Consider the following 25071-nt stretch of genomic DNA (forward strand, 5'->3'; position numbering starts at 1 on the left):
ACCCAGGTGCCTGGATGTATTTTCAATGGTAAGTTTTTTTCTGTGTTAAATTAAAACCAATTAAATTAAATTCTCTATCCAAGAACAAGTCGTTTTTTATGCCCTTGAATGGAGTCATCAATATTTTTTTCAGTGTGGGTCCTGCACAATTTTTGTGACAACTTTTTATGGATTTTTATGCATTTTGTTGTTACTGTGGATGAAATGTTTTCTTTTCCGTTACAATTTTTAAATTATCACTATTGGCTTAAAGGGAAAACAGAGGTTTCTGAACACGCGTTTTGTGAACAGCCACCCCGTCGATCGCTTTTACTGTGATTAATGTCACTTACTGGTGAATATTATGACACGTGGTGTTTACATCACCCATCCACTCTCTCCACCATTTATATGTCTGACTTCCTTTTTTAATCATGATGACTAACGCCTCAAAAACCGGGTGAAGTGATTCCACTTTTATTTTCTAAGTTTCGCCCAGTCACAAGGGACCAGGCTGCCCTTCAGCCTCCTGCTCTCAAGGACCATTTTTCTGAACTGGGAGACAAAGGCTGGGGTCCGTGCCCACTTCTGGCTCTCTCTCTTACAGCAACTTTCCCATAATTAAAGATCAATGACTCCTCAATATCAAAGGTTACAAAGGAACAGAGCAAACCACTCGCCACTCTACCACTGGACAAATCCACTGTTGCCACTCTCTCCGGCTCCCTGTCTGTGTGTGTCCCGCATGACGCGTGCTCGGCCGGCATCGTAACCTAGAAAACGTCAGCTGAGAGGCGGGGAGCATGGACTCCTAGACCCAGACAGTCGCGGGGGCACAGCCCCACCTCTCCATCAGAAGTTCGGCTGAAAAGAGGTGATGATAAGGAAGAATCGGGAAGATCGGCAGGTGCAGAGGCAGGGAGGAGGGCTGGGCGCGGTACCTGGCCCCAACCCCCTCGCAGCCCCCAAGGCTGGCCAAGCAGGCAAGGCACAGAGAGCTGGGGGGAGGCTTCCAGCTCTGATGTCACACATCTGTCTCTTGGGAAACACTGGGCAGGGCAACAGGGATGGGGGTTGAGCCGTGAGAGCAAGACAGCCAACAAACAATTCCAGGTTCTTCCAGATCATGAAATCATCTGCTCTTTGTGTTGGAAAGGACCATAGGGTGACCTAACATAACTTCCCACCCCTTGTAGGAATCCCCTCTAGAACACCCTTGACAGCCTCTTTGCATTATTCCAGAAATCAGTGTTTTTTTTTAACAGTTTAATGTCCCGAGAACTCTTACACGGAGACCAAATTAGTTCCCATTCGGATTGCTTTCAAAAACTGAAGTGGGGCTATCTTCTGTGACACCCCCGACACGGCTTCTCTCCCCAACACGTGACCATGAGTCGACCTGTAGTCGCGCTTATAAAGAATTCTTTTGACATACGGTATATTCTTACCTGGATTTCAGTAGGAACAAACTATAGGGATTCTGTTCGTAAGCGGGGAGGTTTACGACCACAAATTTTGTTCGGCGGACTTTCAGGCATTCCCGTGCTTGCTGTCACTGGTTCGCTCTGCCGTCCACGGCTGTGTGTCAACGCCTACGGCTTTCCCTTGCTTTCGGGTTATCCCTACCCCTCCTGCTTTATCAGTCTCATAAAGGGTTGGTAAAGGGTTCCTATTCGTAAGTGGAATTGAAAAGGGGACGCTGGTTTTTCTCCAGGTAAACGGGCAAGATTTTTATTTATTTATTTTTCTTATTTTTTTTTTTTTATTTTTTTTTTCAACGTTTATTTATTTTTGGGACAGAGAGACACAGAGCATGAACGGGGGAGGGGCAGAGAGAGAGGGAGACACAGAATCGGAAGCAGGCTCCGGGCTCCGGGCCATCAGCCCAGAGCCCGACGCGGGGCTCGAACTCACGGACCGCGAGATCGTGACCTGGCTGAAGTCGGACGCTTAACCGACTGCGCCACCCAGGCGCCCCACGGGCAAGATTTTTAAGTTACATTTATTTATTTTGAGAGACAGAGCCCAAGTGCGACGTGACGCGGGAGAGAGAGAGAGAGAGAGAGAGAGAGAATCCCGAGCAGGCTCCACACTGTCAGCACAGAGCCCAACGCGGGGCTCGATGCCATAAAGATCATGAGATCATGACCTGAGCCGACATCAACAGCTGGACGTGTAACCGAGCCACCCAGGCGCCCCAAACCCTCAGTCATTTTAAAATCCTGATGGGCCTCGGGGCGCCTGGGTGGCACAGTCGGTTGAGCGTCCGACTTCAGCCAGGTCACGATCTCGCGGTCCGTGAGTTCGAGCCCCGCGTCGGGCTCTGGGCTGACGGCTCAGAGCCTGGAGCCTGTTTCCGATTCTGTGTCTCCCTCTCTCTCTGCCCCTCCCCCGTTCATGCTCTGTCTCTCTCTGTCCCAAAAATAAATAAACTTTGAAAAAAAAAAATAAAAAAAAAAATAATAAAACACATCAGGTGAGAACACCGAGCCTCAGAGAGCGAACAGCTCCGTGAAGAAAGTCACAGACCCCCCGTTTTCCATCCTGAGACTGATTCCAGCCTGACGTCCTTTCCGCGGGTTTCCCTGAAATCTCTCAAACACTGGCTCATATACAACGCCAGTCTGAGCTAGCCCTCCTAATTCAGAGCGAAAATATCCTTTCTTTTACGAATAATGATACCACTGTACAACAGCTGGTTTTCGAAATGACCTTATTACAACGTCAAAGTGCCAACGCCCCAACACAACGGGTTTTTTTTTTTTTCCTACTGGTCTTTGAAGCACAACAAAGTAGAAGCCCCGGACAGCTACCACATGTGATTACAAATGCATCAGATATGAAAGCGGAAAACAATATGAGAGAATCTATATGTTTCACTGCATTCGCTAAAGACTATTACATAGGAATATGAAAATAGGGCTTTATGCCTTTCCCCTTATGCACAGCGGTGCGTGTCCCCAGGCCGCCGGGGGGAAATGGGATGAGCCGGTCGTGGAACATGAGATTACCCACACCGGACAAACTTTTGTGTTAATTACCATGCCAAGGAACAGAAATTCACCTATGTAGACTCGTGCCTGACGTTTGGATAAGTGAAGGAAACCTAAGATATTTCTGGAAATCGGGACGCGTCACTAAGGTGCATGACAAGGAGAACTGTGTTTGAAACCAACGCCCACCTCCCAAACTTTGAGTCGGAGGTTTTTCTGGATACTCCCTGAGCTGGGAGTAGGGGAAGAGAAAGAAACGCAGACCTAGGAGCAAGGTATGTATTTCAGATTGTTCTGTCTCATTCTCTAAGGTCGCTAGACCACTTTGGCCACTCGTTTCTCTAAGTCACAATAATTAAAGGGGGCCCAGCTACTAACGCTTTGGCCAAAGTGCACTACAAACTTGCACAAAATCAGACTACAGTCTTCAGAGGGAACGGCAATATTCTAACTGGCATCCCAGATAAATACGCTATCTGATAAAGTCTGAATTATTTTCGTGACAGGTCCTGTATACACACTCCAGTCTTGCTTTTTCTAGTAAAGTCAAAACAGCAGAGAGTCTAGAAATAGATCCACATACATGTAGCCAATTAATTTTCTACAGAGGAGCCAAGGTAATTCAATGAACAAAGAGTAATCTTTTCAGCTAATGGTACCAAAAGGGTTGGGCATCTAGATAGAAATTTTTAAATGGGGGCGCCTGGGTGGCTCAGTCGGTTAAGCGTATGACTTCGGCTCAGGTCACGATCCGGCCGTTTGTGAGTTTCGAGCCCCGCATCGGGCTCTGTGGTGATGGCTCAGAGCCTGGAGCCTGCTTCGGATTCTGTGTCTCCCTCTCTCTCTCCGCCCCACCCCCACTCGTGCTCTGTCTCTCTCTCCTTCAAAACTAAACATTAAAAAAAAATAATAAAAAAGTAAAATGACCCATGACTCATTTCACATACAAAAAATGAACTCAGAAAAGCCTAAGACATAAATGTAAGAGCTACAACTAAAAACTTCTAGAAGAAACATAGGAGAAAATCTAAGTGACCTTAGGCCAAGCAACGTTTTCTTAAGACACGATAAAGCAGAAACTTAATCATTAAAAAAAAAAAAAAAAACCTCAGTTTTTAAAAAATGACCAAACACTCCAAACAGACATTTCATCAAAAAAGATACACAGATGGCAAATAAGCCCGTAAAAAACATCATCGGTCCTTTGGGAAATACAAGTTAAAACCACAAAGTGAGGGGTGCCTGGGTGGCTCAGTTGGTTAAGCATCCGACTTCGGCTCAGGTCATGATCTCACGGTTTGTGGGTTCGAGCCCCGCGTCGGGCTCTGTGCTGACAGCTCAGAGCTTGGAGCCTGCTTGGGATTCTGTCTCCCTCTCTCTCTGCCCCTCCCCCTCTCATGCTCTGTCTCTGTCTCAAAGATAAATAAAAACTAAAAAAAAAAAGAAAAAAAAAGAAAAAGTAAAACATAAAATAAAAAATTTTTAAAAACACACAAAGAGAAATGGTTAAAATTAAAGCCAGATGGCAAGGCCTGGGAGCCACCAGCCGGGAATCTCATCCATTCCTGGTGGGAAGGAAGACGGCGGGCGGGGCCGCCCTGAAAACAGTGTGGCGCTTCCTAAGAGTCAAACATAAACTGGCCCTATGACCCAGAAATTCCATTTATAGGTATTTACCACAAAAACAGAAAAGAGATGCCCGTATTCATACTTGTAATCGAATGTTTGTAGCAGCGTTATTTGGAGTCTCCAAACCCTGGAAGCAAGCCAAGTGGCCATTTAACTGGCGGGCGGACCGATGCACCGTGGTGTCGCCACACCTCGAGGCGGCATTTAGCTATCCAAGGGAAGAGTTCCCGAGGCACACGACAGCGGACGAACCTGAAAAGCATTACATTACGTTTTAAAAGCCAGATATAAAAGACGACCCCCCCTGAGATTCCAGGTATAGACACTTATTTGCTAAAAGGCCAAACGCAGAGAGAGAGAGCAGATGGGGACCTGCCAGGGAGCTGGGGCTGGAGGGAGGAGACGAGGCAAGGGACTCTGGGACGATGGAAACGTCTCACGTCGTGATCGCGGGGCTCACACGGGCGCTCGGGTTCGTCAAGACCCACCGGTTGTGCACTCGAGGTTTCAGGTGGATTTCATTGTGCCTGAACGACGCATTGACAGAGCTGACCCGCGGCCACTCAAGGGCGAGTCCCCGGGAGACGGTCAGTGGGGAAGCGAGATTTCAGTTTCGTTTTGCCGGAGGATTCCTCTGGGTTTAAGTGGGTGAAAGCAGAACGTGGTGGAGAATTTTCAAAGTTTTCCCGATGCCTCCCCCCACCCCCAGCCCCACCCCCGGCCCCACCCCCGGCCCCCACGCCGACCATGGCGGCTCTCCCAGCCGGGACTCTCGGTTTTGCTACTGATTAGAGGGAGGACCGTGACCATGTGCTCCAAGGGGGTTTGGCTCCCGGCTGCCCTTTCGGCACGTACTTTCCAAGCTGTGTTCCCCAGCGCACACCCCTGACCCGGAGCCCCGGCCCCCTGTGTGTGCTCACACGGTCCTCATCCTCCGTTTTCCGGTGACACCTCGCGAACGTTTACATCAAGGGCCGTCCCGGGGACAGAGGGGCCCTCCGTGGGCCCATCGCGGGTGACACACACGGAAGGTAGAAGGGAATGCCGGTGCCAGGTGCACAGCTCAGATCGCGGCTTCCCAGAAGTCATCGCTCACCCTCGGCAGTGGCCTGGCGCACCCCGAGACTGGGCGCGGCACCTCCCCCTGACTGTCTGCCCCCTGCGAATAGCGCTGGCCCGTGAGCCAGTCCTCAGGACACTGCTGTTGCCCTCGCCGCACGGCTGCAGCCCCAGTGAAGGTCGTCTGGGCGTCTTAGCTGTTCCCCACAAACGCCCGCAGCCGACGAGTCCTGGCCGCGTGCCTCCCTGGATGCCCAGTCCACACGCCGCCTTGGGGTTCGCTCCTGCTCTGGCCTCTTTTCCTTACCCCTGCATCAAGGGGCCTCAGCCTCCTCCTGGAAGGGGCTGGGCTGGACGAGACAGAGAGGCCGTGCCAGCTCCCCCCTCCCCCGCACTCCACCCCCACCAGATCCCACGCGGAGCCAGAGGGCAGCCTGTGCGGGACCGAGCGGTCACGGCACAGCTCACGGCCAGCGAGATGCTACCCTCACGGTGAGAGCCCAGTTAACGGGAGACGCCTCAGCAAGGCGGGCTGGTGTGAGCGGTCACCGGGGAGCCCCTCACCAGTAGGGCCATCCTCCTGTACCCCCGCACCTAGGGCCCCCCAAAGCCACAGGAGGCGCTACGCCACGAGTGCGGGAAAGGCGGCACCGTGACTATGCGGCGGGAGGCAGCAGCAGTACAGCCACTGTATGGAGGGGCCAGTGACTGACGGTACCCTCTGCTGCCTGGATAGGCGGAGACCAGCCAGGATGCTTCAAACGGAAAAGATCCAAGTCAGAGCTGAGAGCTGAACTTAACTTTTCCATTTCCACAATATGCCCAAAGGCCACAGCACACACACCAGTTGCGGCTCAAGGGGAGAAAGGGGGGAGCTTTTTCCATTGGAGAAGTTCCCAGTCAGATGGGTTTTCCCACAGAGCTCGGTCGGACACAAACGGGGTCCTTGCCCTCCAGGCTCAGCCGGTCCTTGGAGTCACTTCAAGGCTCTGCTGACATTTGGGGCCGGGTCATTCTTTGCGGCGGGGGGCGGGGGAACGTCCTGTGCGCCGGAAAGGGCTTCCACCCACTGGGGGCCAGCGGCACCCCTCCCCCAGTCGTGACAACTGCCACTGTCTCCAGACATCGCCCAGCGTCCCCAGAGGCACCCAGTTAAAAACCACTAAGCTTGGTTTCTTCCTTTTGGTTCAGTCCCTCTAGTTCTCTTCCCCTCTTCTCCACCTCTTCCCTCTCCCTGCTTCCTTCAAACCTGCCCCCAGACCACAGTCGCCCCCTTGGCTCTCCCACGCGAGACCACTCCCAGCACGGGGTCCCAAGGAGAGGCCCGTGGCTTCTGAAACGAGAGCGCCGCGGTCCCTGGGTGAGTCCCTGTCTGCCAGGCATCACCCACGTTCCCTTGGGCGTGGCCAGGGACCTGCAACTCGAGGACACGCTGCCCTGCCCTCCACCTGCCCCCCTCCACCTGCCCCCGCCCTGGCCCTCTGGGATGCTGAGGAGCAGCGGCCCCACAGCACCAAAAATTTCCTAGGAAGGGCTTTCCCCACCTGCTCCAAGTATCAGAGCAGCAGGATTCACAAGAAGTTGACAAGAAAGGAAACTGAACTATGGGGCAGCACTTACTTCCTTTCAGCGGGACCTACCACGGTCGGAAAACGGGGGAGTCCCTCGGGCTGCCTGAGTCACAACGTGGCCCATAAAAGGCGCGGAGGTCACACCTGTCAGGAGCGATCTGCGCACAGACAGAACCCTGGTCTTCAGGCCCTCCACCCTGGTTTTCCCCCGTCGCCTGCCTTCGGGGGCAGAGACGGACCAGGCTCGGTCACAATCCCCAGGTCTGAGCTTGTTGGACACCGTGTATTGATGTATCCCTGTCCCAGCCGATCGAGTCCAATGAGAAAGCAAGTCTTGAGGTCGTATACTTACTTCGTGAACCCCATCTCTTGGGCACGTAGTGGACACCTGTGCCAGAAGCACGAATATGATGGGAGAATTTTGCCTTCAAGATGAAGATTGTTCACGGTAAGTTCTCTCTTCGGACAAGAGTCCCTAGTGGAGGGATCGGGGCCGGGACAGAGAGCTTCTGGCGCTCGGTGCCCACGCCCACCCCCCCACCTACCCCTCAACCCCCGCCACGTGGTGCACGGGGTCGGACGAAACTCAGCGGCAGCCTTGAAGGAAAGTACATTTCGGTCTAGCTGGGCTCTCGTGGGAAGGCTGGGGACGTTCTGGATGTACGTAAGGTCCTCCACCCCCACCTCTGACCCGGGCACCCTCAACGCGCGGGGAGAGGTCCCTCCGGCTCCACAGAAAAGGAAGGGGGACCTGCCCCCACAGCATTACCCACTCAGCGAACACCACGCCTGGCTAAATGCCACACTCTGCTCTCTCCATCCCCGGCCCAGAGTCCGAACGCGGCTGCAGGGGGCGGGCATGCGGCTGTGCGGTCCATGACCCTTGGCAAGCCTTCCTGCTGTCCAGTGGCCATACCACTTCTCTAACCTTCTCCCCTCTCTGGACAACTATCTCAGACGTTCTCCCCTCAAGCCTCCGGTTCCTGTACCACTGGGAGAACGGAAGCAACCAGAAGACAGGGGGCCTGGCTGCCGAGACAGGGGCGAGGTCTGACTACAGGCAGGGCCTTCACGGAGGGTTCACAGCCCCAGCGCCCAGCTCCCCAGGCCTGGCGCTGCCCTCGTCATGAAGTCGCGTGAGGAGGCCACGTGCTTGACCAAGCACGTTGCCCTGAGCCTGGCCGGAAAGCCCCCGTGGTTAGAATGCAGCGTTGGTCTTTCCCCCTCTCTTCTGGACAAACGCATGGCCCGCAAGTGGATAGGAATGGATCAAAGGAGAGAAATTTTAAATTTAAGGATAACCAACCAACATCCCTTTCTAAGTCCCCGAACGCCGCCGTGAGCAAGCAGATGGAACGTCTAAAAGTCCCCGTAAGGACACAAGAGGGAAGGGGGCCGGGGAGCCAGGCAGGGATGGACTGAGTCAAGGACCTGGAGAAAGGACGCAGTGCTGGACGACCCGGGGCCACAAAATCACCAGGGCCCTGAGAAGAGGTTGCTGGGCTTTGCAGACGGAGGAACGGCCCTGAGTCAAGGGACTCGGGTGCTTCTAGAAGCTGGAAGAGGGCAGAATAGATCTATCCCGGAGCCTCCAGAAGGAACGCAGCCCCGCTGATGGCCTCATTTTAACCACCGAGACCCAAGTCGGACTTCTGACCTCCAGACTGTGCAGAAACAAATTTGTGTTGTTGGTTTTTCTTTTTCTAAAGTTTATTTATCTATTTCGAGAGAGAGAGAGTGAGAGTGTGAGCGGGGGTGGGGCAGAGAGAGAAAGAGAGAGGGAGGGAGAGAGAGAGAGAGAGAGAGAGAGAGAGAGCATCTCAAGCAGGCTCCACACTGTGAGCGCAGGGCCCAAAGCGGGGCTCGAACTCACGACACCACGAGATCATGACCTGAGCTGAAACCAAGAGTTGGACGCTTAACCACCTGAGCCACCCAGGTGCTCCCAAATTTGTGTTGTTTGAAGCTGCTAGGTTTGTGGTCATTTGTCGTAGCAGCCCTGGGCAACTAGCACGGGACCTCAAATGTCTTCTGCTCCAATCCATTCCTTGAATGACAAGAAAGGAAACAGAGGTACTGTTACGAGGCAGGTGCCACATCAAACACACACACAGGAAGCACGCTGACAGCTGAGAAGTCCTAGTTCCTAGCAGGGCTTCAGCAAGAAACTCCCAGGCTGAGGGAACAGAACAATCTAGAACAGAGCCTCTCTCTCAACTCCCAGAACAAGAGTGGTTTACCCGAGGCACCTCCTTTTGTCAATTACGCCAAAGCCCCACAAGAAAAGATGAAGGGGGGTGGGGCGGGGATGCAGTTAAGTGCTGTGCATAGCTGCCCCAGGCTCGCAGAAGGTTCTAGAAGGCACTCATCATGAGGGGCTCTGCACACAGCAAGCAGTTAGGACGCAACTCCATTTAGCCACAAAGGATCTCGAGGTGCTGACCTGCGGGCCAGGCGCTAGGCAGGTCCTGAGACAGGAAAATGAATGAGCTAGAGCGGGAGCCCTCTCGGTCACTCGCAGCCGAGAACAAACATAACAAAATGTACGGGAGAAACATAAAAGATGGCAGGTCCAAAGGCGCAGATGCAAAGATAAGCAACATTTTGTGGTTTTCCCACTTCATTTTCAGTCCCAGAAATCACATCACGATGGGAAAAATTCCAAACGTTTAAAAAAAAAAAATTTTTTTTTTAATTCTAAGTGGGCTCCATGCCCAGCGTGGGGCTTGAACTCATGACCCTGAGATCAAGAGTCACATGCTCCACCGACTGAGCCAGCCGGGAGCCCCTAAATCTTTTTCTTCGTAGTCTGAATGTCTTCCGCCTCAAAGACGCAGATTAAGTGTGCTTATTTTAATATTTATTTAGGAGATAAATGATACGTGTATGTTACAAAGAGACAAATCACATCAGTCTACAGGTAGACATGCTTCTCATAACCAGAAATGGAAGCAGCAATTTGGAACCGGCGCCTCGATGGAAAAGCATGTAAGTCACCCTCGAGTTGGGCCACCCTTTAAAGAACGCTGCCCTGAGCGTCGACGCCACTCGAAATATTTCCACGGTCATGCTCTGTCTTGCCCGTACACTGTTGTGAAGGGTGACCGCGGCATAACCTCGATCCGCTCAACCAGACAGGCGCACACCACGCATCTCAAGGGGCCACGACCTGTCGTCTGGGTTGTGAGGCGTGTCCCCCTGCCTCAGGGTCCTCTGTGTCCCGACAGGACTCAGAACACCTGACGTGAGCTCCAAGGGAAGGTCTCCCTGTCTGTCCATTTATAAACGTAGCCAAGTTAACCTCCTTTTTGGGCAAATGGAAATATAAACGGGGTCTCCAACTTTCTCTCCTGTCCCCACTGCCCCAGCTGAGCCCCCTCTTGCTGGGGGAGAGTTAGCACCCTCCCATCCTGGGATACTCTGGAGGAAGGAGGCAGGCGGGTGGCTGTACCGTGGGACCTCCGGGGAACGGACGCTGCTCGGCACAGTCCCGAGGGGAGGCGCGGACACACCCAGTCTCCCCTCGATGTTCTTCGGAACCAGAAGCCCGTCCGTGAGTCAGGTGGGGCTCCTGGAAAGTCCATGGGTTGAAGTCCTGCCTCTGTGGGTAACTGGTCCCATTGTCTGGGCGGGTGTTAGAATAACGGCCCCCTCCTTGCAGGGCGCTTCCCGCGATCCCCCACTTAGCCGCGTGGCTCTGCGGCCCCTCCCATCCAGAGGCGGACTGCACGTCACTAGTCGTCCCCTCTGGGAGGGCCTCGTGACACCCCTGACCAGTGCGGTGGAGCAGGAAGGACGTGTGATGTCCAAGGTGAGGCAGGTCCTCCTTTACACTCTTGGCACGTGCTCCCCGTCGCTTGAAGACGCCCAGGATGAGAGGCTGAGCCAGGTGAGAGCAGCTGAAGGATCACCAGTGCACCCGGGAGTCCTGAGGAGCGACGCGGCAGCGCTGTTTTAGGCCTCGGTGTCCGGAGGTAGTTTCTTACGCGGCAACACTCACCGATGCATCAGTGTGGCCCTCCGGTTCCTCGTCAGGGCACCTGTTTCCTGATCGAGAAGGCGAGTTTGAATTCGATGGTCTCCAGGCCCCAAACGCTCCAGAGCCACGTTAGTAAACAGAGCCGTGGCAAAGATGTCAGGTCAGAGGGAGCAGGACTCAGGAGCACGCGGCGCCTCCCCGTGGCCACAGTCCGTCCCGCTTCGGGGACGCTGACGAGGAGGGCGGCCAGTCCACTCCAGCCGCACTCCCGGAGCATGGGGCGCGGTGCCGGGGACAGGTGAGCTCGGCCACCGAGGGTACGGCCCTCCAGACCTGTGGTCACGCCCCGTTCCACTATCCCTTCCGCGTGCCCTTCCTCAAAAGGCCCCCGGCCACCCCGAGCCTGTGTCCTCCTCTGCCGACCACAGACAGGTGTAGCCACCCCCGGGAGCCGCTGTGAGGAGCAGACTCCGTACGTGGAGCGCCTGGTGCCCAGGAGGCACCGAACGTGGGGGCTGCAGCCTGCGCACTTGAGCTCAGAGGTGCGTGGAGGGGGTGACAGCTGGGCCGGCACTAGTCAGGGGGTTTCGATCATGCCTACGACTTGAACGGGTAGTGCTTTTACGTTCAGAAGCGCTCGATGCCGACCGTACGCGGTTCCCAGAGCCGAGACAGAAGGGGACGTTGGAGGGTAACTCCCCCTTGTTCATCTGGACGAGCGCAAACATCGTAGTAAGTCGTCAGTGCGGGCCGCACATTCCTTGGGCCATAAACCAATGACCGTGGGCTCCCCGTAGAAGCAAAAGGGTACTTTTAAAAGCAGCAGCCCTGAGTCACTGGTACCTCCCAGTGGTTGGGTCATTCTATTTTTCCCTCGTCCTTCTCTAAACTCTTAACTTCCCCATTGTGGAATATCATTGGCTTGACCTCTGACTTCAGGCTTATTTCCAGAGGCAATTAGACTTTCTGTTCTGAAAAGGCTCTTTCTCCGAAATAAATATTTAATTACCCTTTGAGTCTCGCCTTCTCCGTCTGTATGAGAGCATCACACAGGAGATGTAACTATCGTTTGGACTCCCAAACTCCAGCTCCCCCGGGGGCACAAAATCCCCATAGCTCCAGCTAAATGTAGCATGTTGTGAAATCCAGGGTGTAGAGGGATGTTCAGAAAATAGCTTCTTGAACAGGGCTTCCTTCCTGTGGCCAATTTCATGTAGACATGTCACAATTGCAAGGAGGAAAAAGTGAGAGGTTAAAAAAATACACTGGATTTGCTGAAAGAGTTATTTCTTGTAAAAGCTTCTCCCTTCCACTTAGGGAACATGAACAAGCAGATTCCCCCCTGGTGTCCCAAATCTGTGAAGGTGAAGAAAACCTGGCTCCAGCAGGGGTTCTGGGCCTGAGCCAGCAAATCTCTGCCAGCCTAGGGACAGAGGAAAATAACATGAGAAGAGGTGGTCAGACCACCGGCTATGCTCATGACCTGGGCATTGGGTTGCTTGAACACCTCTTGTGTCATCAAAAAAAAAGAAAAAAAGGAACAGCACGGAATGGGGTCCTTGCTGGGCCAAGCTGAGATCCGGGCATATCTTCCGTTTATGTTCAATTACTCCATCCCTGAACACGGCCCTGACAGTCTTCCCGTGCAGACTGCTGGTGGTGAACCTCTCTGCATCTCCAGCTGAAATGTCTTTGTTTCCTAATTCCCTCTTGAGTGACAGTTTCGCCGGCTTTCGATTCCAGCCTGACGGTTAGATTTGCTCATCTCCTTGAGGATAAGATTCCACTGGGTCCTGCGTGAATGAGTATGCCGGAACAATGGGACGAAATTGGACCCCTACCTCACACCATATACAGGTGTACCTCGTTTTATTGCACTCCCCAGATACTGTAGTTTTTGCAGACTGAAGATGTGTGGTAACCCTGTGTTGAGCAAGTCTATCGGCGCCTTTTCTCCAACAGCATTTGGCTCGCTTCTCGTCTCTGCATCACGTTTCGGTGATTCTCACGATATTTCAAACTTTCTCATTATATTTGCTACGGTGATCTGCGACCAGTGATTCCGACTCACTGCAGGCTCAGATTACGGTTAGCATTTTTGTAGCAGCGATGGGTCTTTAAATTAAGGTATGTGCCTTTTTTAAACACAATGCTGTTACGCGCTTAAGAAACTACAGCATAGCGTGAACACACCTTTTATACGCACCAGGAACCAGAACACTGATTTGACTCCCTCTGCTGCGGCGTGCACTTTACTGTGTGTGATCCTGTTTCCTGAGGTACCCGCTCCATCGTGGTGGCCTGGAACCGAACCCGCCACATCCCTGAGCTTGGCCTGCAGCTCCCGTGTGGGGCTCCTTCCGCTCGGCACGACGCTGAGACTCATGCACGCTGCCGTGAGGAGAGGCAGTCTGTTTCTTCTATCTCTGGCTGACACCCCACTGTACGGAACACCGTAATCTGCCTGCCCGTTCTCCCAAGGCCGGACCCCTGGACTGTTCCAAGGTTTCGGCTATTTTGCATGAACTTGGCTGTGCCCATCCCTGTGCCAAGCGGCACTCCTGGAAGAGTGAGAGGAAGCATGATGAACAGTCAAGCTACTACCGCTGAGAACGCTGGGGCCCGCACAGGGCCCGACTCCCCACACACGGCAGGAACCTGCCGATTCCAGCTCCTGGCTTCCCTCCGGGCCCCGGGGTCGGGCCGCTTTTCTGCCCTAAACACACAATCTAGGCCCCTGACAAATACCGGATGATGGGTTTTCTTTTTTCCTTCATGCTAGTTTTCTGGAATATTGGATTTCCAGGCTCCTTCTGGCTGTCTATGAAGTCGCCAGATCTTCCATTAGCAGTAGGGTCTCCTGGGGTTTTTCGAACTCAGACACACCTGAGAGGTCACCCACTCCAGCTCGGGCCTTCTCGTGCACCCAACCCCTGTCTCAAGCTGCTGGCTCCAGGGTGCAATTTATTTATTTGTTTGTTTGTTTTTTAATATCTTTCTTTTTTTTTTTTTTTAAGTTTATTCCACCATCCTGAGAGAGAAAGGAGAGTCGGAGCAGGGGAGGGGCAGAGAGAGAGGGAGAGAGAGAATCCCAGGCAGGCTCCAGGCTCTGAGCTGTCAGCACAGAGCCCGACATGGGGCTCGAACTCACGAACTATGAGATCATGACCTGAGCCAAAGTCAGACATCAGATGCTTAACCAGCTGAGCCACCCAGACACCCCTCCAGAGCACAGTTTAGACCATCAGTGACCGCTGGATCTAAAGGTGGTTCCCACCCCACCCGTCCCCCCGCCCTCCGCCATCACCCTTCTCAGACAGCCCTACCTATACCCCTGAAACCGTCTCGACACGTCCAGAGCAGCGCTGGACACACAGGACATTTCAAACCAACCCTGGTGGGCAAAGTCCTCACATTGGCTTTGGGTCTGCGAAGTCCCAGATGGGGACTCTGGGGCCCAGGCAGCTTGAGCAACCAGCCCTGCAGCAGACAGGAAACCCTGTCCCACCAGAACTATCCTGAACTAACCTCCTGTCTGCCTGAGGCCTGGGTTCGGGGTCACTTTGAACGTGTCTCAACTTCCGCCGACACACCCAAAGCGCCGGCTGTTCCGTGACCCTGACAGTGTGCGGCCCAGCACGACCCACCTGCAGCAGGCTTTGGGTAAACACTTGCGGGATGGGACAGGAACTGCAAGAGAGCAGCCTGGAAGGAGGGCCACCGGAGACCAGGATCTCCTTCACAGACAGCCCGTGAATAGCAGGGCTCCCAGATTATTCAAACTCTGTTTTTCCTGATGGCAAATCCCAGGGCAAGGCCTTGAAGGAAAAGAAACGTGGGCCAGAGAGGTGCAGCGAAGATTGGGGGGTCAATCAAACTGCCTAACGGGACGAGCTCAGCGCCCTTGAGCTGGACACAGAAGGCCTCCTCCAGGTTGAAGAGCAGTGCCCTTCGCGCGCTAACAGGTCCACAGAATGTGCCGGAACCTGGCCGGGAGAGGAGACCCATGCTCCCTCACAATTCAGCGAGTCAGGTCTCCGTCAAACGAGGGTAGGACCCTCGACTCGGTTGTTCTTGACCACTGACCAACAAAGAAAACCGAATAATATGGGGGATGTGTTTCTGGGGTAAACGTTTTCCCATGAAGTGAGACCGTGCACCCCACCCTCCCCCCCCCATCCGATTTTTCCATCAGGACTTGGAAATTAAGAAGTGGGAACTTTTTGGAAGCCACACCAAGCGGCGAACGTTTGAACCTTTCAGGCAAGGTTGGTACCCAGACACGAGCTCGCTACAGCCCCGGGGACCAGCCGCCCCCGTCCAGGTCTGCCGTCTGACGCCGGGGTTAAAGTGCACGTGACCTTCAGACCCACAGGCATCTGAGCAGCGAGAGAGGAGGCACAGCCTTGAGAAACCCGCCACCCGGAGGGGAGAGTGCCAGAGACCCACCCGGAGGGGAGAGTGCCAGAGGAAAGTGGCCGCGGTGCCTAACAGGGCGCCCTGGTCCCTAAGGAACAGCCCCGGGGCCTTCCGCCAGTGGGTCAGAGCTCTTGGCCGCAGACCCACATAGGGAGACAGTGCGGTGGCGCGGTCTGGGAAGCAGGGACCTGCGGGAAAGCGCAGTTCGTGCACACACTGTGTCTACTGCACAATTGCCAAGGATAAGGAATAGACATTTCCACAACCCGAAACACTAAAGACACTGAGCTGCGACAGAGAGATCAAGGGACTTATAAATGATCTAGAATCATGTGTTCCTGCCCCGAAAATCCCAGTGTGGAAACACTAACGCCGACAACAGAATTAATGCTTGCACCGGGGGATCCGAGAGAGGACGGACAGCCATGTGCTCGACACATGCGAGAACAGACTGATAAAAATTCAGAACGACACGTCTGCTATAAGGACTTTGAGGACCCAGAAACAGGGGAGGGTAAGGGGACAGGTGCTGGGGCTCTGGGGACGTGTCTGGGAAGTTCCAAATGTCGAAACCCCAGCAGTGTGGTCACAGGGAGGCCAAAGAGAGCCACGGATGTGCTCCGGGCAGGGCTGCCCTGCAGACACGAGCTAACACAGTGGCCTCCAGAAGGGTCGCTCGGCCAGCATCTGGGACGTTGGAGGGTCCCCCACTCCCAGAGCTGGTGACAGTGGCTCCCTGTGCTGACACTTTTGTGCAAACGGTGTGGTTAGGGCCAAGCACCTGCTTTCGTCCCGGGACTCTGGGATTTGGGCACGTGCCAGGCAGAGGGCGCTCATGTGACCGGCCCCGGATAAAACCCCAGGTGCTGAGTCCCTACTGAGCATCATCGCTGGTGAACAGAACTGCTGGGGGTTGAGTGTGTCCCGTGTGCCCCCTGGAAGAGGGCTCCGGAAGCTGGCACGTGTTCCCCCCAGATTTTGCCTACATGCCTGTCCCTTTGCAGTGGCCAGGCAGCCCTGGAACCCAGCTTAGCCTCATGCTTTATCCACAAAACGCAACCCTGGAAGGGAGGGGAAGGGCATTCTAGGTGAGGACAGTGAAGAAGAAAACAGCATTCTTTTTTTAAATATTTTTTAATGTTTATTTATTTTTGAGAGAGAGAGAAACAGAGCGCGAACAGGGGAGGGGCAGAGAGAGAGGGAGACACGGAATCCGAAGCGGGCTCCAGGCTCCCAGCTGTCAGCCCAGAGCCCAGCGCGGGGCTTGAACTCACAAACCGTGAGATCGTGACCTGGGCTGAAGTTGGTCGCTCAACCGACTGAGCCACCCGGGCGCCCCTCCGTGTTACACTTTTTGATGGGGCTTCCAAAATGAATGAACTCCGCGTGTCAGCTATATCGACTACGAGAAATAAAAGCGGTCTCTCTCTTTGTGGGGGGTGGCGCTGCGTCCCCTGAACAGATGCATTCAAGCCTTAAGCCCTGGACCTGTGGGTGCACCGCTATTTGGAAATAGGGTCTTTGCAGACGTCAGGCTACGAGGAGGCCATGCCGAAGCAGCGTGGGCCCTGAATCCAACGCCTGGTGGCCTGAGAAGAAGACCAAACGTTGGACACAGACACGGACACGGGGAGCATCTGAGAGATGGTACCGATGGAGCCCGGAGTGACGTGCCCGCCAGCCAACGGAGGCCCGGGGTTACTGGGAGATGACAGAAGGGCACGCGGGGGTCCTTCCCCGGAGACTCCGGAGCTATGACAGGACGCACTTCTGCTGCCTCCAGCCCCCGGTCTGCAGTCCTCGGTTGGCGCAGCCCCAGCAGGTGCCCACGCCCACCCAGCAATGAAGCGCGTGGACGTGGAATGCATCCTGCCCCGTCCGGCGCAAGGGCGAAAGCTTTACCCAAGCTGGGCGTATTTCACGGAGAGTCGCGTGAAACTTTCACCCTGTGCAAAAGGGAATCAATCGACTTCAGCCGCGCCGAGGGCCCAAGTCACAGTTTCAAAATCAATCATGCGGGTGCCCGATCCATCAGTCCGTCGCTTCTGCTCTGGGAGAGGCAGAACCTCTGACGTCGAGCTTCACAAAGTTAGCTGACACGGGTCAGGTCCACATAAGTGGTCAGAGGACTCCCTTCCCTGCCAGCGGGGCGTGTTATCAGTCGTCGGAGGCCGGAAGAGAGGAAAGACTGTAAGTACCCAGGCTTCGACCTGGGTCGACCGGCGTCGACCACATGGCGGTGAGCTTGGAAAAGGACTGCTCGCGAGTGGGAAAATATTTTTAAATTCTACGTGTCAGAACTGAAAGAAAAAAGATTTTACTCCCAAATGATTTGTCCAAGGCGATCAAAATTTCAAAGACACACTTTGGAATCTTACCACCACAGGGCAGATTTAAAATCACACACGTGCCCAGAAGTACCAAAAAGCACAGGACAGTGTCCCCGGCCTGGGGTAAGCTGGCGATGAGGACAGGTGGATGGGTGACTCACAGGCTAAGTACCTGATACCAAAGAAGCCATAACATAACAAACACTTTACAGTGTCCAAAGCTCCAGAAGGGAGCTTCGAGTCTCCAATTCCCACATTCAAAGGATTGTGAAATTTTGTACCCAAGGAGGTGAACTCACTCTCCCAAAGTGACACGAGACAGGAACAGGCTGGGCTGGTTTGGGGCTCCTGGCTTCCCATCCCCTTCTTACGCTGCATCCCGGCAGCCCTGTGGCCCTGTGATCCCCACAAGAACGCCTCGTGCATTTCTACACTTGGCCCATTTGGCAGATGAGAAAATGGGGCTCGAACAGGCAAAATGCCCTTCCCACGACCCCCCGGCAGCCAGCGGCGGGGTGGGGACGAGAGCACGGCTCCGCTCTCCTTCTCTTGCAGGGCACTCCCTCCTGAATTCTGGGGAGAAGGATTTGCTCCGGCCCGGGGTGCGGGAGGTTTCCTTGAGCTTTGGAGGGCGAGGACTCTTGACTGGGTTGAAGGGGGGGGTTGAAGAGGGAAGGAAAAGGGATAGTCTCATGAACCGGACCTAGAACCAAGCCGTCCCCAGCTCGCTGCAGCAACAGAGCCAACGGGGCGATGTGGGGCATGTGTGGTGGCCATTCAGACTGGGGGCTCCCCCCTCACTGTCGTCATGGGGAAAATTAAGAACCCGGAGCCCGTGCGGGGACACACCCGAGTGGGGACAAGTTCTCCAGATGATCCCACAGGCTGGATCCATATTCAGGTCTTGGCCTCTGCAGACATGGGCGTGGGCCCACTGTCCCTGGGGTCCATGCTACAAGGAGGCCAGAAACAAATGTTCCCGCCCCAGGCTGGCACCACCTGGAAATAGATGTAGACACAGAATGTCCCAGGGAGAGGGCAAATAAGTCTGACCCCTGGGTCTTAGGACTACGTCTTGCTTCCAGCTTGTCGGTAAAAAGAATCACCCGTTGAGTTACACAAGCAGGGGGTTTTGGACCCGACTTCCGGCAGATTCGATCACCCCTGTGGTCACCCCGAGCTTCGGGAGGGGGCAGTGTGTCTGCAGCTGGCACAGAACCCCCCCCCCCAAAAGGTGCCTCCCCTTTGCCCCACGCGGCCCCCACTCTGACTGGGGCTCCACGGCAGATCCTTTCATTCTGACCACGTCCTCCGAGCTGGGACGTGGTCCCGGCCGAGGGCCTGGAAAGCTGGAACATGCACCTCCAGGAACCCCTCCGTGGGGGCCTGGCTCGGGGGCAGCAGAGCCGGGGGACGCGGCCCAGCGTCCTGTATCCGGCGACTGGAGATGCAGTGAGGCGTCCGCGGGGGGAAGAAGAGAGGAAGAGCAGGGAAGGGGAGAAGGTCCGTGAGGCGCCTTCAGAGAGAAAGGTGGAAGCCAGTCCATGTCTGGTGCGAGGCGTTTGCGCACTTTGTCCAATTTGAGCCTCCCTGCACCCCGTCGCGCATCACTGACGTTGCAGCGGAGGCTCGGAGGGGCTCGGGCTGGGCAGCCCGGGGACCCCCGTCTTCTCCCCCCGCACCGCCCAGCCCTCCGAGGGCCCACGCTCACAGGCCACTGGGTGGGGACGGGCGCTGGCACGCAGAGCCCCAGGCCCAGCTGCCGAGCCGGCCGCAGGACCGGGACTGCAGGCCCTGTGGCCGGGCTTCCAGCTGGGGTGGGCAACAGCAGCCCTGGGAACGCAGGACCAATGGGGAACTGAAAAACAGCAGGCCGACAGCTGGAGTGGGGGAGCCCAGTTCTCAGGGACTCTGCCTGGGGACAAGGTCGTCACCGCATCCGGGGCCCGTCTGGGAACCGTGCACGGGGACGGACCCGGTGGTCTCCTGGCCTCCACGGCCCACACGAATGCCCTGAGTGTGGCACAGGGGCCCCACCTCGGAGACCCCCACTCCGCCCTCGCCTGCCCGGAGCTCCTGTGGGTCCCCCCGCACCCGCGATGCCCGCTGACGAACATTTTGCCCCTCTCTTCGGGACGTTCGTCGATGTCCACCCTCAGTAATTAATCAACCTTCTCCCGCTGGGCCCTCCGTGGAATGCTCATCACCAGGCCAACTGCTTCCCAAGGTCCCAGATGCGTTTCTGGATGCACCTTGGTCGTGGTGGGGGTGGGAATGGGTCCTCCTGGTCAAGAACGGAGTTTGTGGCGATGCCGGAGCTCCGACACAGCCACCGTCTTCCGAGCTGCCTCCGTTACCCGACCTCAGGGTTATTTACCCTAGCCTCCGTTGGGCGGGGGCGGTCATTCAAGGTCCTGGAAGCCACAGGTGATGGCGGCTCAGTGGCCCCTGAGTGTCGAGGGGCAGGAGAGCCCCCTCCGGGAGAACTCCGGAAACCAGCGTCCAGCCTGTGATTCACTCCCGTCCCGCAGGTGGGTGGCCCCGTGGCTCTGTGACACCAAGCCAAGGAGCTGGGGGCCAAGGCGTTCCCACCAAGGAGGGCAGGGAGCCGAAGCTCTCTCGGCTCCCGAGCTGCCTCCCCACCGACGGCCACTTCCACATCAAGTCCAACGGCCTCCAGGGTCCGGTCCCACGGGGGCCGGGGATGCAGGCGAATCCACCAGCTCAGGACGTCCCCCCGGATGCTCCCAGCACCTGATGCCAACGGCTTCCTTACCGTTGCCCTCTTACTCCAAAAGAAAGGATCTTTAAAATCCCTTTACTGAGAACTTTGCGTTTTGAATTCTCAGAACGACATTCTCTCCTACTTTGCAGGTAGTTGGGACTCCAGAGCCAAGGACAGAAGCACTTTGACGTCGTCACGACGTCACTCTGGGAGTCTGGCTAGGAACTCAGCTGACGTGTGGGCCTCTCGTGCCGCCTGAGCCTGCGCAGGTGCCCCGCACGGCCCCGCAGCCTGAGTTCACACAGACCTCCCAAGTAAGCTTCTGAGCTGTGGGACTCTGCCCACGGTTCCGAGGTCGCGGTCACAAGCCCCGGGTGTCAGAGGCGCTGCTGCGGCCAGGGACTGTGACTTCCAAACCCCGCGTGGCCCCCGCGGCCTCACGAGCCCTCGTGGCACACGGCTCGGCTGCCGGGGCTCTCCTGGCTGACATCGTGTTTTCCGTTCGTTACCTACGAGGTACACCCCACCTTCCAGAAAGCTGGGCCAATGCCGGCAAGGACTTCCCACAGCCAGAACCCCAAGCCCCAACCTGGTACCCAACAGGCAGCACCTGCCTCTGCAGAGAAGGATCTGGAACGCGGACCTGGGGTTGGGGCTTGAGACCAGGGGACCCTCTCCAGAAGGCCATCTGGCCTCTTGTGCCACTAATCCTGCTCCACTAGGACCTGCTCGTCTCAAAGATGCAGAACAAGGACATAGGACCCAACCTGCTAGACTAGTACAGGAAACACACAAACTTCTGGGCCCTGGAGATGCCGGGGGTCACGGGCCCAGAATACGCTTGTCCACACACCTACACAGCTCCCCTCTAGACAGAGCTACACGGAAGCAGTAAACGGGTCCTCCCCTCCCGCGACACTGTGGACGGAGGCGACGCCCACTGCCCTGGGCACCTCCTGAAGAGACAATGTCTCTGGGCTTCTCCCCCCTCCAAGCTCCGTGGCGGGCTGAGTCCCTCCCGGCACCACGGAAGCCGGTCTTTCTCCCCTCTGCCACCGCCCTCTGTGGGACCCGCGGAGCCAGGAGGGTGTGGAAGCCACGTCTGGCTCCGCCTGCGTATCTCCACACCAGGCCGGTTGTCTGGACGGCCAGGCCGGCCCCGAGCAGGAGGACTGCCCGGGTTCTCTTCCCGGTCCTGCCACCTGCCAGCTGCGGACGTGGGCTGGCCACACACCGCTGCCCCCACTCTGTGGCTCAGCTTCGGGGTACAGAGGCTCAGGCACGAGATGATGCCCGGGGGCTCTCGGGACAGCAGGAAGATGAGTACCGAGGGGCGGGAGGTTGTCCTCCCCTAAATGCCCGGGGAAAAACCCTGAGCGAGCTGCCCCGTTGAAAACTGTAGCTACCAGAGCATTTTACCATGTTGGGTTGGAACGGGCTCCCCGGACCCCCCTGCCCACCCCCAGGGCCCACAGCCAGCCGGGGTCCTAACTCCTTCCCGGCACGGCAGCCCCTGTGAGTCACGGGCCCACCTGTTTTCCCACAGGGCCACCCCCTCTCTCCGTGAACCCCCCCCCTCCCCCCCCCGTTCTCCAGGCCTCGGGCAGCAACTCCCTCCTCGCTGGCTTGGATTCCACCTCCTGGCGAGGATGGAGTTTGTCCGCAGGCAAAAATCAGGAGCACCGCACACCCCAATGCCCAAAGGCACCCACTTAAAATCTGGCAGGCATCCTTGCAGAAGTGTTTTCCAACAAGAGAAGCTAATTGTTTCAACAAACGAAACGTAAGCTGGAGTATGCTTCGCTCCCTCCACGCATTCTCCTCAAAGCAAAAGGGGGTGGCTCAGCCTCCCCCTTTCTTCTTCCTGGCTGGCCGGAATGCAGACCTGATGGCTGGAACTTGAGCAGCCGTCTTGGACCCTGTGGCACTGTGCCGGGAATGACAGAACAGTACGACGGGAGAAGCTTCAGGACGCAGTAGCCATACCAGCGTGGAGCTGCTACCTTGGGAGCTTTCTTGTTCTAATATGTGGCGAGAGCAATTTTCTGTCTAGGGAAAGAACTCCTCCTCTCATTTCCCTTTGATTCCTTCCTTCCTTCCTCTCTTTCCCTTCTTCTCTCTTTCCCTCTTGCCTTCCTGCCTTCCTCCCACACAGCCAAACTTGATTCCAACTGATACTCAGCCCGACGCTGTTTCCATTTGCCGGTGAGGCAGACCAAGCAGGAGGATAAATCGAGTGACGTGTCCCACCACCGGCCCGGTCGGAAAACACCATCCATCAGGAGAGGCGGCTCTTTCAGACAAGCCGTGTGCTGAGGAGGGGCAGAAACCAGCCCTGCGGGGTGGAGACGTTCCCCAGCGGGTCTGGAGGACAGACAGCCTCTCTGGACACTCGCCCCGCAGTGGAGAGTGGTTCTTCACTCGCCGTCCTGCTCACTCTCTCACTGTGGGGGAGGGCAATGCAAGGGGACAGGATGACAGGGGATTAGACACTGCGCACAGAGCAGCATGCGGCTGAGAGCACCTGGCTGGGGACAGGGGGAAAGAGAGAGAAGGAGAATGAGCTGAGACCCCTTATCCAGAACACAGGTGCTAGATGGCCACCACCCCCAATTCCGCCTCAGACCTCAGGCAAATTCCACTAAGTCTCTGTGCTGGAATCTTCCGTGTGCCTCCCTAGACCTGCTTTCCATCCAGCCTGCGTGGCCCCATCGGCAAACCTCCACTGCGTCCAAAGCCAGCTATGGGGAGCCCAGTAGGAGGCTGGAGGGAGGAGGACCGGGCTGTGGCCTCTGTCCGCTGGCCCCTCCCCATACGACAGGCTGCATCCCTGCCCCAAGGATCAGTGCTCCTCCCAGGAGACCTGATGGAGAGAACTCCCTCCTTCCTGTTCTAGAAATGTCTTCCTTCCCTTGGCCCTGCTGGGTTGGGGTGGGGACAGCTGCTCTGCCCCCACCTGGGGTTCTGAACTCTCCTGGGTTCTGCCTCCCTCCCCCTCCCCCCTAAATCTTCTGAAATGAGTTGTGGACCAAGGGGCCGGGCACTCCGTCCTAACTTGAGGGCATCCTCCCTGCCCGGGGGCCCCTGGCATAACCCCACAGACGCTCACGTCCCCGGCGGAGGCCACCTGTACTGCAGACACGAGGGCTCAAGCCCGCGGAGGGGGCTCCTGCCAACCGTAACCTGCGGCACCAGCAGCAGACGTGGCTGTCTGTGAAACGCGACAGCAGTGGCATCAGGCAGGACGGCCGGGGCCGAGAGCAGGGGGCGGCCAGGCCTGTAGTCCCCTCCAGCCAAGCCACGGGGAAGCCCGTGCTCACTTGGGACATGGCGCCCAGAGACCGGACTGTGACCAGAGGAGCCGGAGGCCGTGGCCCGGAGGGCGGCCGCAGGAACCACAGCCTGTACCCAGAGAAGGGAGGCTGGGGGGCCCGAGCCGTCTTTGCCCATGCCGTGACCTGCTGGGTGGACGAGCCTCAGATTTGGCCTTCGAGCTCCACGGCTCCTGTGACAGATAGGAGACCCCCCCCCCCCCGGAAGGTGGGTTCGGGAAAGGACGGCGTAGAAGCTGCAAGAAGATACATCTGGGTGCAGAAGAAGAAAGAAATTTCTGGCAAGGCGAGCTTTCTAAAGCAGAATGCTTCCCAGGAGGGAACGGGGCCCCTCCAGTGTTGGTGGGGGAACTGGAGGCAGATGAAGGGTCCACCGATAGAGCCGCCACAGAGAACGAGGCCACGTTTAGAAGGAGCGAGATCCTGCCGCGTATGGGACAAGCTCCGTCGCGGAAGGTGGAGCGACAAGAGTGGCTTAAGAGACACGTGCGGTTGAGGATGAAAATAAACGGCGACAGTCACAGAGGCTGGCTTTGAAAAGGAGCCCACGGATGCGACCGGAATAAGCGAGAGAGCAAAAGAGGAGGCTCCTTCTTACGGGAGAACGCCAACAGCCACACAGAAACAACGGAATTAAAAACCACCGCGTGGCCATCCTAACGGCAATGACTGACCAAAACGAGAAATACTCGCGGATACTGAGACTAGCGAAAGAGTAGCTGGGAGCAGGACTTTACATCTTCCCAAAGGGCCTCTCCCCGAAACGCTCACCGAATGCAAACGCGGGGAAGTGACTTCACGATGGCGAGACCCAGCCGAAGCCATCTCAATCAGGTGCTCGCCAGTGACCAAGTGATCAAGTGGTGAGGCATCAGTGCCGATGCCACCGGGCTGGGCAAACGCTCATGTGCACCCCCACCCTGGCGGGATGCACTGACAAGAATGCTGTGACGTTCCAGCCGGGGGCTGGGGTGGGCAGCAACGGGCAGGTGCTGTTTAATGGCGGACAGAGCTTGTGTTTGGGACGACGGGAAATTTCTAGAGATGGATGGTGG

The 25071-nt window shown here is 56.3% G+C and overlaps 1 protein-coding gene and 1 long non-coding RNA gene across 2 annotated transcripts in view; one reads left to right on the forward strand and one right to left on the reverse strand.

The window, feature by feature from the left end:
* COX4I1 (cytochrome c oxidase subunit 4I1) overlaps positions 1-25071 on the reverse strand; it is a 132973-nt gene that overhangs the window by 84540 nt on the left and 23362 nt on the right. The gene's annotated exons all lie outside the window — the stretch shown is intronic.
* Positions 7249-11754, forward strand: LOC147573309 (uncharacterized). The gene is made up of 3 exons (XR_015244603.1): positions 7249-7679; positions 8189-10793; positions 10893-11754. It is a non-coding gene; the product is annotated as an uncharacterized LOC147573309 (long non-coding RNA).

This window comes from Puma concolor, chromosome E2 (assembly GCF_028749965.1).
Source record: "Puma concolor isolate L17-30 chromosome E2, mPumCon1.1.hap2, whole genome shotgun sequence".
In the NCBI taxonomy this organism is placed as follows: Eukaryota; Metazoa; Chordata; class Mammalia; order Carnivora; family Felidae; genus Puma; species Puma concolor.